The sequence below is a fragment of the Gobio gobio genome, assembly GCF_949357685.1.
Source record: "Gobio gobio genome assembly, chromosome: 10".
NCBI classification, from domain to species: Eukaryota; Metazoa; Chordata; class Actinopteri; order Cypriniformes; family Gobionidae; genus Gobio; species Gobio gobio.
Window position 1 is genome coordinate 7553732 of NC_137116.1, and position 14095 is coordinate 7567826.

General features: G+C 37.8%; 1 protein-coding gene across 1 annotated transcript in view; it reads left to right on the plus strand.

Moving 5' to 3' along the window:
* nr6a1a (nuclear receptor subfamily 6, group A, member 1a) overlaps nt 1-14095 on the plus strand; it is a 229221-nt gene that overhangs the window by 98746 nt on the left and 116380 nt on the right. The gene's annotated exons all lie outside the window — the stretch shown is intronic.

The following is a 14095-nucleotide window of genomic DNA, read 5'->3' on the forward strand; positions in this document are numbered from 1 at the left end:
AATCCCGTCTGTTAGAACATCGCGAAAGATTTGTCAACACACAGAAAACACTTCATAACCGGATAGAATTTGTTTCCCGTTTATTGAAAGTATGGTTTATGTCAGCTGGTCAGAGAATCAGTCAATGTTTTTTGAGCGCAATTCACACCCAGCGGTAATTTAAGGAAAACATTGTCTGATAGCGCCACGTGCAACATGGATTCGGTCTTCCGACCTTTTTATTTTGATTAACGTAATATGTGAAATATTATAAAGCTAAGAAAGCTTATTTTGAAGACAGAGAGAGTGCGAGCGGGGGAGGAGCTCTGATCATTCTCTCTGTCACTCAGTTACAAGCGCAGCATCTATTCTACTTCATTCATAAATCACAATAACTCATCAAATAAAGCTTTGGCGGGACAAAAATTTGTTTTGGCGGCCGCCAATAAATTTTCAATGTAGGAAAAACCCTGATAGTGTAGCTTTAACATTAATTTGAACAATGTTGCATCTCCATCACTCTCCATAATAACATGATACAGTAAATATGGTTGACGTAATAATCAATGCACACTATGCTGTACTGTTTACCAAAAATTGCTGCAAATACCTGTATAGTGAAGCTGTTGTCTATCCATTCAAATGTATTGACAGCTGGTTTGTTTAGAAAACGGTGGCTCCGTGAACCACGTGATGAGAGCATGTCGCAACCATAGACTGTAAAAAAATATGGACGTAGTGTCCGTGACGTCACCCATAGGATTCTGATGAGCCGTTCTGAAGCGCAAAGTAGGGACGAGCCATCTTGGCAGCGTGTCATCGCGTGTCACTCCCGGATAACAGAAAATGGGCAAAAAGGCTAAAAACAATTCAGGTGACTAAAATATGACTAAAACTAAATGGCATTTTAGTCAAAAGACTACAGGGAGTGCAGAATTATTAGGCACGTTGATTTTCTGATCATAATTTTTTTCCAGGCACATTTGACCAATTCCAAACCACAGTAATCCTAATAACTACTATTGATTTAGTATTTAATAATGTATAAGTGATATATAATTGTTCATGAAGGCTGGAAATTAAAATCACCTTATATTCAGGTGTGCAGAATTATTAGGCATGTTTTCTTTTACAGATAAATTGAGCCAAAAAAGAGATTTAACTCAGACTGAAAAGTCAAAAAGTATTAAATGCCCATGAGAAGGATGCAATACTAATGCAATACTAGACATTGCAGTTAAGGCGTGACCATTGGACAGTGAAATGCTCGTTGGGTCAGCAGGATCTGACAAAAACAGGTGGTGAAGAAAAGACACCTGTTAACTGCAAAAGAATTAAGAATTAAGGTGAAGAATTAAGGGTGAAACCATCAGGAACCCTTTAGTCTCCAGCGCCACCATTTTCCAGAGCTGCAACCTACCTGGAGTCTCCAGAAGTGCAAGGTGTCAGGATCTCAGAGACTTCAGTTAGGTAAAGAATCCTAAAAAATGACCCCCACTAGATAAGAATCACAAGCTGAAGTGTTGTAAAATACACGAAGAAGGTTTTTTTATAGGCTTTATGGACAGATAGGTTGAGAGTGACTCTTGAATGACCAGCACCACATCCTCTAGTACCACTGTTTGAAGAATTCATCTTCCAGAATCTGGCAGTACGTTTTGGGAGTTCATTTTTAGTCCATCTCTGCAAAACGGACTTCAAGATGGAAACTTGTGAACGCCGGGAAAGTGTTAAAGGGGTGATGAATTGAGAAATCAGCTTTCCCTTGAGCCTTTGATATATAGAAGTGAATTGTAATACAAGAATGTCCTGTAAGTTTCAGAACTGAAAACGTCCTTGTTAGTCAAAGAAAAGCTTTTATTGACACCAGGCCCGGCAAACGATCGATCTCAGAATGTGCCGACCATTGACGTCATAGAGTGCAGAAACGCCGCCTCAACAGATAAATATGTATGCCTGCTTCTGTAGCCCCGCCCACCGACTCGTGGAGCTAAACGGATCGCGCTACTGAGCAATAAACATGCCGAAGATTGCAAGATATTGCGCTGTGCCTGGTTGTGGAAGAGAACAGTCGCTGCAAAAGCTTCCTTCGGATTCTAATATTGTAAGTGTGTGTGGTTGAACTTTATTTTTAATGAATATCCAGCTTACGTGGGGAAGACATTGCACGTATGTTCATTTCACCAGATTCGTTTGTAAACAAGAGACTGGATTTGCAGACAGGAAGACATTTCATGAACGAATGAAGTAACACACTAATGTTAGTAAAACATTTTTTATATGTGATAGTATTGCATTGTTACAGATCAAATACAATGTTTCATTGTGTACATGTCTAACTAAACATAGCTTACCACTGTCACAGGGCTCGCAAAAACCAACGTCCCGGGGATGTGCGTTGTTCACTCTCTTGACTTGATATTTGAAGGAAAAATACAATCGCAGAAGTTTTTGCTGTCTGCAACGTACTTGGCGCACGTGTGTGTGTGTGTGTGTGTGTGATGCACGGTTCACGCTTATATCCAACGATCGCGCGGGCCAAGTAATGTAAAATAACATTCATGGGTGAATGAGAGATAAATCATTGTGTTCGTTTGATAAAGACATTTTGCGAGCCCTGAGGGACGAATCATTCCGGTTGCCGCTTTCAAAACAATGCCTCACGCGTACTCACCGGGGAGCCGAAGCTCATTAAATATGCAAATCTTATCCAATCCTAGCCGTGGGCGTTTACTTCCAAGTCTTCAGTGCGGCACGCCCATTAAAACCGAGCGTGTCTTGAGAGAGCCTCAAAACCAAGGCAGAAAATAGCCTATTACTTATTCATTATGATGTTTTTGAATGTAAAAACCACGCAAATGTCACAAGTTGACCTCAGACAACAGTATAAAAAAACGTAAAAAGCCAGTTCATGACCCCTTTAAAAAAACTTTGACCACTATACAAACCTTTTTTAATGGAAAGGTTCTATGGATGTTAAAGATTCTTAATGGAACTATACATCCCCCCCAAAAAACACTTTTATGTTTTAAGTGAAGCTTGTATGAAAAAAAAATATCTATGAAAAAACATTTTAAAAAACGTCTTATTATGAAAAAAAAAAAAAAAAAAAGTGATTGTAGTAATCAATACTGTGATGGCTAATATGCTACACAAAAAACACTGTAAAAGTAATGCGCTGTATGTCTATATAAAAGCCATACAATATGTGTATAAGGAAAAGCCCCTTTCCCCTTCCATGCTGAATTAAAAATGAGCATGAATGATATTTGTTAGCTTTGGCATACAGGGAAAATTATGAGTGAATAACTCTGAATAACTAAATTTTTGTCTCTTCCTCACACAAAGCGATCAAAAGGCCAAAGGACGGTTTACATTATTTACGCAAGCGTTCCACAGAAAAATGCTTCAGTTAAACTCGAGGGTGAGTAAATAGCGACAGACTTTTCTTTTTAGGAGATTTGTTCCTTTAAAAGGCCACATAGGTCCTGCAGCCTACAGAAATTCTTGTTCAGACAGCAAAAACTTGTTTTTCAGTTCAGTCATGTCCGTTTGTATGATAAGACTAAGGTTATATATCATGATAGTCGCTCTAAGTCATTATTAACTGATGTTGACATTGTGCGTGAGAGCTGACTGGCTGATGTTGAAAACATGTTGTAGAATAGAAAAAGAATAGCTGTTGCAATGGCTGTAACTTTTTACCACTAAAGAGTGGAAAGAATAAGGTTGTGCTAAGGTGACCAGATTTCTGAAATGGAAACCAGGGACAATTCCTATTTGAGTGGTCAAAATATCACTATTAAATATAAAGAGGTACAATAGATTTTTGAATGTTTTTTTGTTGTTGTTGTTGTGGGATCCCTATATTATTATTAACATTAATAATTATTATGATTTAGTTTGATTATTAAGATTTTTGGACTGGTTTTGATACAATTCACCGCACCCGCAAAAACAAAATCAAACAATGAAAACAGTTAATAGTAACCACTGTAAATCACAAGCCGTTCAAAACCATATTATAACGTGACTTAACAAAAACACATTACAAAAATAAAACAACATAAATATGATATGATGAATAAAACTATTTAACAAATATGATTGTATTTAATACTTTCATTTTCACAAGTTTATACTGAATAAATTACTTTTTTTTACATCAAATGTTTTGTTACGTTTGTACTTGAAAATAACTCTTACTATCTTTAATTGGTCTTGCTATTTTGCATTTTAGGTTTATTTTAAGCATGTGTTTAAGTATGTGTATTGTGCACATGTATTTGTTGCAAGTGTAATTGTTCAAACAGTATTACTTTAATTTAACATGAATAGTTATAGTATGTTACTACCTTGAAAGCGATAACAATGTTTCTTTTGATATTTGACGATAATGGCGCTCTGCTCTCGGTAACGGTATTCATGAAGTAGTAGCGACGCGCGTGCGCGACCAATAATAATCACTGGTGAAAATAATCACTACATGTTTGCTCCTATAACAGCAGCCTTTTTTGCAATGTATATGCGGGTTGTTTTGAACCAGCTGTAAAACGGGGACAGCTCCAGTCGGGGACAGATCACCAAACACCGGGACTATCCCCGAAAAACGGGGACGTCTGGTCACCATAGGTTATGCTAGCTTAGAAGAAAGAAGCAAGAAGTCTTGTTTTCCTGTCAAAAAGTAAAGTTTTCCAGTTGTTGCTAATTCTAATGCTAGCTAGCCCAGTTTCACAGCTGTTAAGTCATGTTATGCACAGAGTAACGTCATAACATTTTCAACACACTCAGATGTATCTAATATGATAAACAGAGCTGCGTTACCTCATACTCATGACCGGAAAAGCGCAAGTGGCGCTGGCGTCTGTGGCATAATAAAATTCCTGCTGCTCACGAGGTGTGTGTTGCGTTCATCTTATTAACAATCGCTGCAGCGGCCTTGCTCAGTGCCACAACACTCGGTCCTGCCCTGCTTCATACTACAGTAACGTTAATAATCGCATTTATGAACATGATTTCTGCCCGAGTCCTATCCCGATTCTTTTCCACCGGCTGTGAGGTGAAGACCACATGTCCCAAGATTCTGCGCTCAAACGTAGCATCATCAAACTACGCCTTTGTTTTGAATAGGCGACCTCTAGCGGACGCAACACTAACCCGACACAAAAAAGAAACAAAACCGAACTGAAAAAATTGTAACAACATCAAAGAACTGCTGGAGACGCAAAAACGATAGACGTCCGTGACGTGGTGACGAGTGCTTGAATGAAGGAATTAAAGGGATAGTTCACCCAAAAATGAAATTCTATCATCATTTACTCACATGTATGAGTTTCTTTCTTCTGTTGAACACAAAAGAAGATATTTTAAAGAATGTTGGTAACCAGACAGTTGATGGCAGCCATTGACTTCCATAGTATTTTTTTCCTACTCTGGAAATCCATTATTTTTTTCCCCCCTATTTATTTTGCCAATTTTTTCACCATTGCATTAATGTGCTTTTTACTATTTTGTCTTGCTTTTTTAATTTTTTTAATAAATTACAAAACCAAAATGTAAAAATATTTATTTAACAATTACATTTTTTTTTAGCATTCCAACAGACATTATACAAACAAAGCACAATATAACTTAAAATAAATAAAATTAAAAAAGTAACAAATTATATATGTTTTTATTTGGCCATCTTATGCTATCTTTTCTTATCTTTGGCCTATTATGCCTACAGGTGTCATGATCAAATCACTGAGGGTGCTCTATTAAAATGCAGATGTAGGCTAAGCAATGGCTCCACCACAGCACTGAGTGTACAGGGAGACATTTAAGATTATTTAGAATTTCAAAAATATTTTGCAACGAATATATTTCTATTAATCTATTAATCTGCCTTTACATTGCTTTGATGCGTTACTATTTCACTGTCACTTCCGGAACTTTGCATCGTGCAATTGGCCATTAATCCTTTTTGCAAAAGGATGAAAAACAATGGTTTTATTCAATGGATTATATAGACTGTAGACTCGACAGCGAGCCAAGACCGCTCCATTTATGCTGCGTTCACACCAAACGCGAATACAGCGTCAAACCACGTCTATTTGGACGCTTGAACATTTTGAATCCATTCGTGCGTCCACAGCGAATTGGCGCGCGTATAAATCGAGCGTTTGAAGCATATTTGAAGGAGAAATATGTCATAAAACACCACTCTGCCGCTTTTCATTTTCATTGAAAATATATATTAAACATTAATAGCCACACAAATGTGGTCCAGGCAACTCCTACATTATCTTCGCTGCATGTATATTAAAAGAACCTAAAAAAATAAAGTTATGAAACTTCTCTTTGCCCTCAGTCAAATCGATTTGGCAGACAACAAATTATAGATTAATGACACCAAAGATCGCCCGTTAGATCTACACAAGACGAATTCTTTCTCATGTTTAACCACTACAGAGACATCAGAGCCAGCGGCAAACGTCAGAAGGACTGGCCGAGGAAAGGCTGCTCTCGCCGGGGTTAATGAGCGCTGAGCGCCCGGTGATCGCCTGGATCTCACAACTCCAAAAATGCAAAGATTTTTTTTTTTTTAAATAGGCGCTCTCTTTATAAATAAACCACAGATTTGAGCTTTAAACAACTACATTCTCACCTGAAAAAGTCTTAAAACTACATTTTGTGACACAATAGTAGTATTTTTAAATTATGCAGGGTTTCTCATCATGTCACTTTACCACATGACTGCAGCAAGCAGGCTCCTGATTGGTTAACGTGGAACGAATTGACGCCAAAGTTCAAATTTTTCAACTCTGGCGTCAGACGCGAATTCACTTCAAACACGTGAATGCACAAAAAGCACCACTTGCGCAAGGCGCTAAATTTTCATCAAATTCGCGTCATTCACGCGAACTGGACACGCCGCAGGACCTCCAGACACACGTCAACGCGCCTTGCCATTGACTTAACATTGAAATCACTCGCTCCTAACGCTCTATTCGCGTTTGGTGTGAACGCAGCATTACGATCACTAAACGCTGTCGCGATCTCACAAAGTTCAATGAAGCTGCTAACAATGCGCAATAAATATCTTACTTATGTCGTCTACACTTTGTTTGTTTGTTCATGAGAGGATTTGCGAGTCTCTCACCGTTGTAGAAATGCGTTGTAAATGGATACATTTCAAGTTTTACTGACACAAATATGCACTGGAGCATATTATTACAGTATCAACTGAGGGTGCTCTTGCTTGCATTCGAGGATGCTTAGACAGTGTCTGCAAAAAGCCATTTTTGCGTCCATCTTGGACACTTTAATGCTTCCACACTTCCGACATGTTTGCTGCATTTAGAAACGTGCGCGCTGGTTGCTATATTTGGTCGCGTCATCAAAAACGTCATTGTTCGGTTAAATTTATTCGATCTTTTCACTTATTCGGGTTAAAATTTAGCTATTTTCGGCCAAATCATTTCGGTTGCGGAACAATCGGTGCATCCCTAACCACCCTAAAACTTAAAACAACAGAATGAAAATGCTAATTAATTACTATTAATTAAAAAGGGTTTTATGTAATTGTTTTGAGGACCTTTTTCTTATATCATTAAGAACTAATACTACGTTAACTAAAGTATTGATAATGTTGACATTTCACTGATAATTTCGATAATGACTCATATCGGGAAGACTTTGATCAAATCCCCCACCAATAATCATGATTTCATGACCAAAAATCGTGAATATGATTTTTGCCATAATCAAGCAGCCCTACACTATACATTTGCATGCAATTTTAAATCCACTTTTCTCATGTATTCTCTATATATATTCTTTTCCTGAATTAGCGTAAAACCAGAGGTTCACCAATTAAAGAAGGACGTGACTGCGCAAACAAACAAACAAACAAACAAACACACACAAAGCGCTGTGAGAACTGCACTGCTGTGTCCTGCACATGTAAGCGGGGGAAGCACGCGGCCGGCCCTTTATTTGATGTAATATTCTTTGACATATTGAGACTAATTTTTTGCCTACAGACCTAAACAGCTGTGGCCTAATTCTGTTTTATCCCCCCCTCCCCTTCACTCCACATTTTGCCTTGTAAGGCTGAGTTATTCCTGGCATATGAGGTTCGACAGTGCGGTGCGTTGTCATACGCTATGACCACCCAGTGGACAGGACAGTAGCCTTGGGATTAATATATGGAAGGGGGTCAAGCTGAGCCCAGCGGCTGGGCTCTGATGACTGTGAAGGGAAGAGGAAGAGAAGGGGGGTGTGGTGATCCAACTGTGTTTACATATCCCGCTCTCCCGCGTGCTAATCACCCTGCCAAGTTAAATGAGCATTCGCTCATGAAATCTGTGTGTATATTCATATTTCTCTGGGGAAGAAATAATGGGGTCAGCGCCAGGGTCAGAATGCAAACATGTTATGCGCAACTAATGACTGTTGTAGCAGTTTTGTGAGTCATGTTTATCGTTGTTGACATTCGTCTTCCGATTAGACGCCCTTTATGTGCGTTTATTTTTTCATTTCGACAGAGTGCACGCAATAAAATACTAAAACATCCAGAGGTCTATAGAAGTGCGCATCTCATGTAAAAGACTTTGCTCACAACCAGTGTAATATTTTAGAAACGATCAGGTATTTATATACAGGTTTTTTCGTCTGCTATCATTGGTCCTCGTGTGTCTTTTTGAACAGAACAGGTCCCTCATACATATAATAAATAGATGATGAATTTTTACTATTTTAATATAATTTTTATAGTAACATTATATTGTTCAAATATTTTTTTATACAGTTTGCAAAAGCATTCAGTAACTACACAAATGCAGTAACTATGCTTTTATTTTTATATAAATTTAATAAAATGTATCATTTAATTTCATTTAATTTCATTATTTCATTTACATAATATGTGTAAATAAAAGCTAGTTTTATTCTTTCTGTATACACTACCGTTCAAAAGTTTGGCTCTGTAAATTTTTTCTGTAAAAAGGTTGTTTGAAAGAAGTCAAATTTATTTGATGAAAAGTACAGTAAAATATTGTGAAATATTTTTGCTATTTCAAATAAGTAAATAAGTAAAGTGTCATTTATTCCTCTAATCAAATAAGAATTTTCATTATTTCAGTCTTCAGTGTCACATGATCCTTCACAAATCATTCTGATATGATGATTTGCTGCTCAAGAAACATTTATGATTATTATCAGTGTTGAAAACAGTTATAGTGCTTCATATTTTTATGGAAACCAAGATGCATATTTTCAAGTTCAAAAGAACAGCATTTATTAGTTATTTTTTGTAACAATGTAAAAGTCTTTTTAATTATTTTGATTGAATGCATCCTTACTAAAAGACTGACCCCAACGCCAGTGAATATTTTATACAATTTAAGTTTACATAATGTATCCTGAAGTTCTTTCCCCAGGTTGTGCATCAACCCTATTACCATCAGTTTTAATGAAAAAATTTTCATAATGAAACAATCATCTTTTCAGCAAGTTAAATTTTGTTTTGCAACCGTTTTAAGTAGGTGACGATCTTAAAATGTCAACCCTGTTACCAAGGGCGTAGTTTTGGTTTGAACATTGGGAGGGTTGAAGTGTGAACCATTTAGCGGGGTCCCAGGGCATGCTCCTTCATGATATTTTATTTATTTATTTGTTTCTTTCTTTCTTTAATTTTGTAAAATGGTATTTTGTGGTATCATCCACACATGCGTTGATAACACAACTGCAAAAAAAGTAATTGCCTAGTTAACAATTACTTGTTAACATAGGATATGATGTATTTTATTTTATTTAAGCACCTAAAAACTTAAAGGGTTAGTTCACCCAAAAATGAAAATTCTGTCATTAATTACTTACCCTCATGTCGTTCGACACCCATAAGATCTCCGTTCATCTTCGGAACAGAAATGAAGATATTTTAGTTGAAATCTGATGGCTCTGAAAGGCCTCCATTGGCTCAATGGCACCGTTCACTCTCAAGACCCTTAAAAGGTACTAAAGAGGTCATTACAAAGTCCATCTCACTACAGTGGTTCTAAAATAACTTTATGAATCGGCGAGAATAGTTTTTGTGCACAAAAAAACCCTAAATAACGACTTGCATAGTGATGACGATTTCAAAACAAGGCATCATGAAGCTTCGAAGCGTTATGAATCAGCGAGACAAATCAGCAGTTTGAATCGCCAAATTTCAGCAGTTTGGCGGTTTGACACGCAATCCGAATCATGATTCGGCTCACTGATTCATAACACTTCGAAGCTTCATGATGCCTTGTTTTGAAATCATCATCACTATGTAAGTCGTTATTTAGGGTTTTTTTGCGCACAAAAACTATTCTCGCCGATTCATAGTTATTTTAGAACCACTGTAGTGAGATGGACTTTGTAACGACGTCTTCAGTGCCTTTTAAGGGTCTTGAGAGTGTAAAGTGCCATTGTGCCAATGGAGGCCTTTCAGAGCCATCAGATTTCAACTAAAATATCTTCATTTCTGTTCCGAAGATGAACGGTCTTACGGGTGTCGAACGACATGAGGGTAAGTAATTAATGACAGAATTTTCATTTTTGGGTGAACTAACCCTTTAACAGTTGGACAGCATTTTCTAAATTAAAGTGCTTTGATAGGTCAAACTAACTGTTTTCTGTCACCTTTTGGAATATCTGAAAGCCTAGGTTTACCTAATATCTGTCATTATTAGCAAAACACATTTGATATTTTTTAATTAATTCAAGAAGGTCCTCTTGATTCTAACATGTACTTGGCCTTATGAAAAAGTAGCAAAGTTCTTGTAATTGTTTAACTATAGCGTTTGTTACGATAAGGTGGTAAGACCATTGGTGACTCCTCAGTACAATGGCCAATGTTAACCTTTTTTATTTCTTTTTTTATATCTATAGCATTTGTAATGAAAAATAGCAACATACACGTTTAGAAACTATAGCTACAACATGCCACAGTTGTATAAATCTTTAGTGAGAAATCTATTCCCTTAACAGATTTAGTCAAGTATACTTAGTAAACAAATATACGCATAGTATACTTATACGGGGATTCGCGCATCACTCACACACAGTTATAAATCGGGCTTCAGTCATATTACGCAGATAACTGGTCCGTTCAGTTTGTACGGGAACTTAGTTGTTATAAAATCTCTGAATATGCGATGTATATTATTAATTAATAACCTGATTCTACACGGAACAAAATTATAAGCGCAAACCTTTTGTTTTTGCCCCCTTTTTTCATGAGCTGAACTCAAAGATCTAAGACTTTTTCTAAGGCCTATTTCTCTCAAATATTGTTCACAAATCGGTCTAAATCTGTGTTAGTGAGCACTTCTCCTATGCCGAGATAATCCTTCCACCTCACAAGTGTGGCATTTCAAGATGCTGATTAGACAGCATGAGTATTGCACAGGTGTGCCTTAGGCTGGTGCCTTAGACTGGCCACAATAAATGGCCTCTCTAAAATCTGCACAATGCCTAAGATGTCGCAAGTTTTGAATGCACAGAGGTACCGTGATGAGATCCTGAGGCCCATTGTTGTGCCATTCATCCACGACCATCACCTCATGTTGCAGCATGATAATGCACGGCCCCATGTTGCAAGGATCTGTACACAATTCCTGGAAGCTAAAAACATCCCAGTTCTTGCATGGCCAGCATACTCACCAGACATGTCACCCATTGAGCATGTTTGGGATGCTCTGGATGCTCCGGCGTATGCGACAGCGTGTTCCAGTTCCTGGCAATATCCAGAAACTTCGCACAGCCATTGAAGAGGAGTGGACCAACATTCCACAGGCCACAATCAACAACCTGATCAACTCTGTGCGAAGGAGAATGGTGGGCCCACCAGAAACGTTCCTGTTTTTCGGACCCCCGACCCTCTCAATACAGTAAAACTGCACATTTTAGAGTGGCCTTTTATTGTGGCCAGCCTAAGGCACACCTGTGCAATAATCTTGCTGTCTAATCAGCATCTTGATATTCCACACCTGTGAGGTGGATGGATTATCTCGGCAAAGGAGAAGTGCTCACTAACACAGACAGATTTGTGAACAATATTTGAGAGAAATAGGCTTTTTGTGTACATAGAAAAAGTCGTAGATCTTTGAGTTCAGCTCATGAAAAATGGGGCAAAAACCAAAGTGTTGCGTTTATAATTTTGTTGCCATTGTTTCCATTAACCATGGTAGGCTATATATATTGCGGGGGTTGTACTTGCTTGTTTTGGTTATTGGGGGGGGTTGCGCCCCTGCCTGTTATCATGATTTTGTATATGATGGATCGTTGAAAAATGTGCATTTCTTGTATCGAGCACAAGGCTTGAAACTGTCAACGCTGTTACCTTTCTAAATCCCAACATATATTCAAATAAATACATTTATTTTAATTTTGCTTGAGATGGCACATTTATTTACATAAATGTTTTTTCTCATGGAATGTTTAAAATTCTACATACATTTACATTAAAAGTAAATTCATCCAACTAGCCCATAAATGACCTTGTTGATACTCACTCATAATGTGAATATGAATATGGTTATCATTTTGCTATTTCATTCAGATGTCCCTCTTGTCTTGGAGGATCGTACATACCTGTTCAGAACAAATACCTGTGTGTAAGGATGCATACCGGCGCTATCACATCCGACAGGCTTCAGCACGTCTGGTGAAGCACACGAGCACGTCACCAGCATACTGATCTAGCAGAGCCGACAGAAAGATGCGTTTGATGATACCCCCATGAACAACAAAATGATAATACTAAACTAGCGTGAAAATGGATCCTTTATGTTTCGCTTGAATTCATGGTACATTTCTCATCTGTGTAACTTTGCTGCACATGTCACAAATGTAATGAAAAAACAAATAGAGCATAAAATAGAGTCGCATATGCTTTTGGCAAATGTCTTTTTTAAATAATTATGTGTCATAATTCGCTAAGGCAAGTATCACTATTATTCTTGGCCATTATTATACGACATAAATGTCACCACAAATTGTGTGGCTTGTTGAGGAGAGGTGTGCTATTTCTTTTCTAAGCGATCTGAGTTTTGTTGTCTGGTTTATGATGAGATGGGAGAAAATATCCGTGCGACTCCATAACTATTAAAAAGCCTGTAGCCCTAGTTTTGTTTGAAATCTATGGCCACTCCATTTTGTGAGCACAGACCAACTGCAACAACGAGCAATTAAAGACATTAAAAGATGATTTAAGGCAAAATGGCTGAAAAAAATCATAATTACAGTCACTAGTAATATGATTTAATGGTTTATTACTTTTGACAAATAAGTGGCGCTGTGATCAAATTGATGTGCTGTGGTCAGTGTTGGGTGACACTGACACGTGCAAAGTTTGGTGTCAATATGCCAAAGCATTGCAGAACACAGCCTTAGAGTCATTATAGCATCATGCCTCAAATTTGTTGCTGTAGTGTACAAAATTGGAAATCCATAACTCCTTGTTGGCACCATCTGGAGATGATATGATTCGATTTTGGTGAAGTTTGGTGAAGTATATAGACAATAGGCTAATTTAATCAAAAGTTATTAGCATTTTTGGAAATTTCATTATAACTTTTGACCACAAGGTATAAAATATAGCATTTTACGACATATTTCAAAATGGCAAACGCCCAAATGGCTGATTTAATGGAAAATTGGGTATTGTTTGACTCTGCATGCTGCACCGAATGTAAAGAGACAAGTTTTTAGCCTGACAAGCCAGACCCACATCATGATGTTGGGTCTGGGAACTCACCATTGACAGGGCTCAATCCAAGGGACGGGACAAACGGTTGTCTTTCATATTCCCTCTGCACGCAATTGGATAGCGCTACAACCAACCAGAGCAATGTGAAGTGGAGCTAGTTCATGGATTAAACTTTTGCCGTATCCGGTCCACAACTTCCTTTCTTAAGAATGACTTCAGAGCCGTTTTTTGTTCTTTTCTCAAAGAAAAGCTTAACTCCAAGTCTTCCAGAGTCACGGCCAAAGCCGATTCGAAAGACTGCAGTTCGCCTGCTTCTTTGTTTATGAGTAGCACACAGAACCGCCGCAACTCTGCTGTGACGTGCCGTCATTATGTTAAGCCCGCCCACCG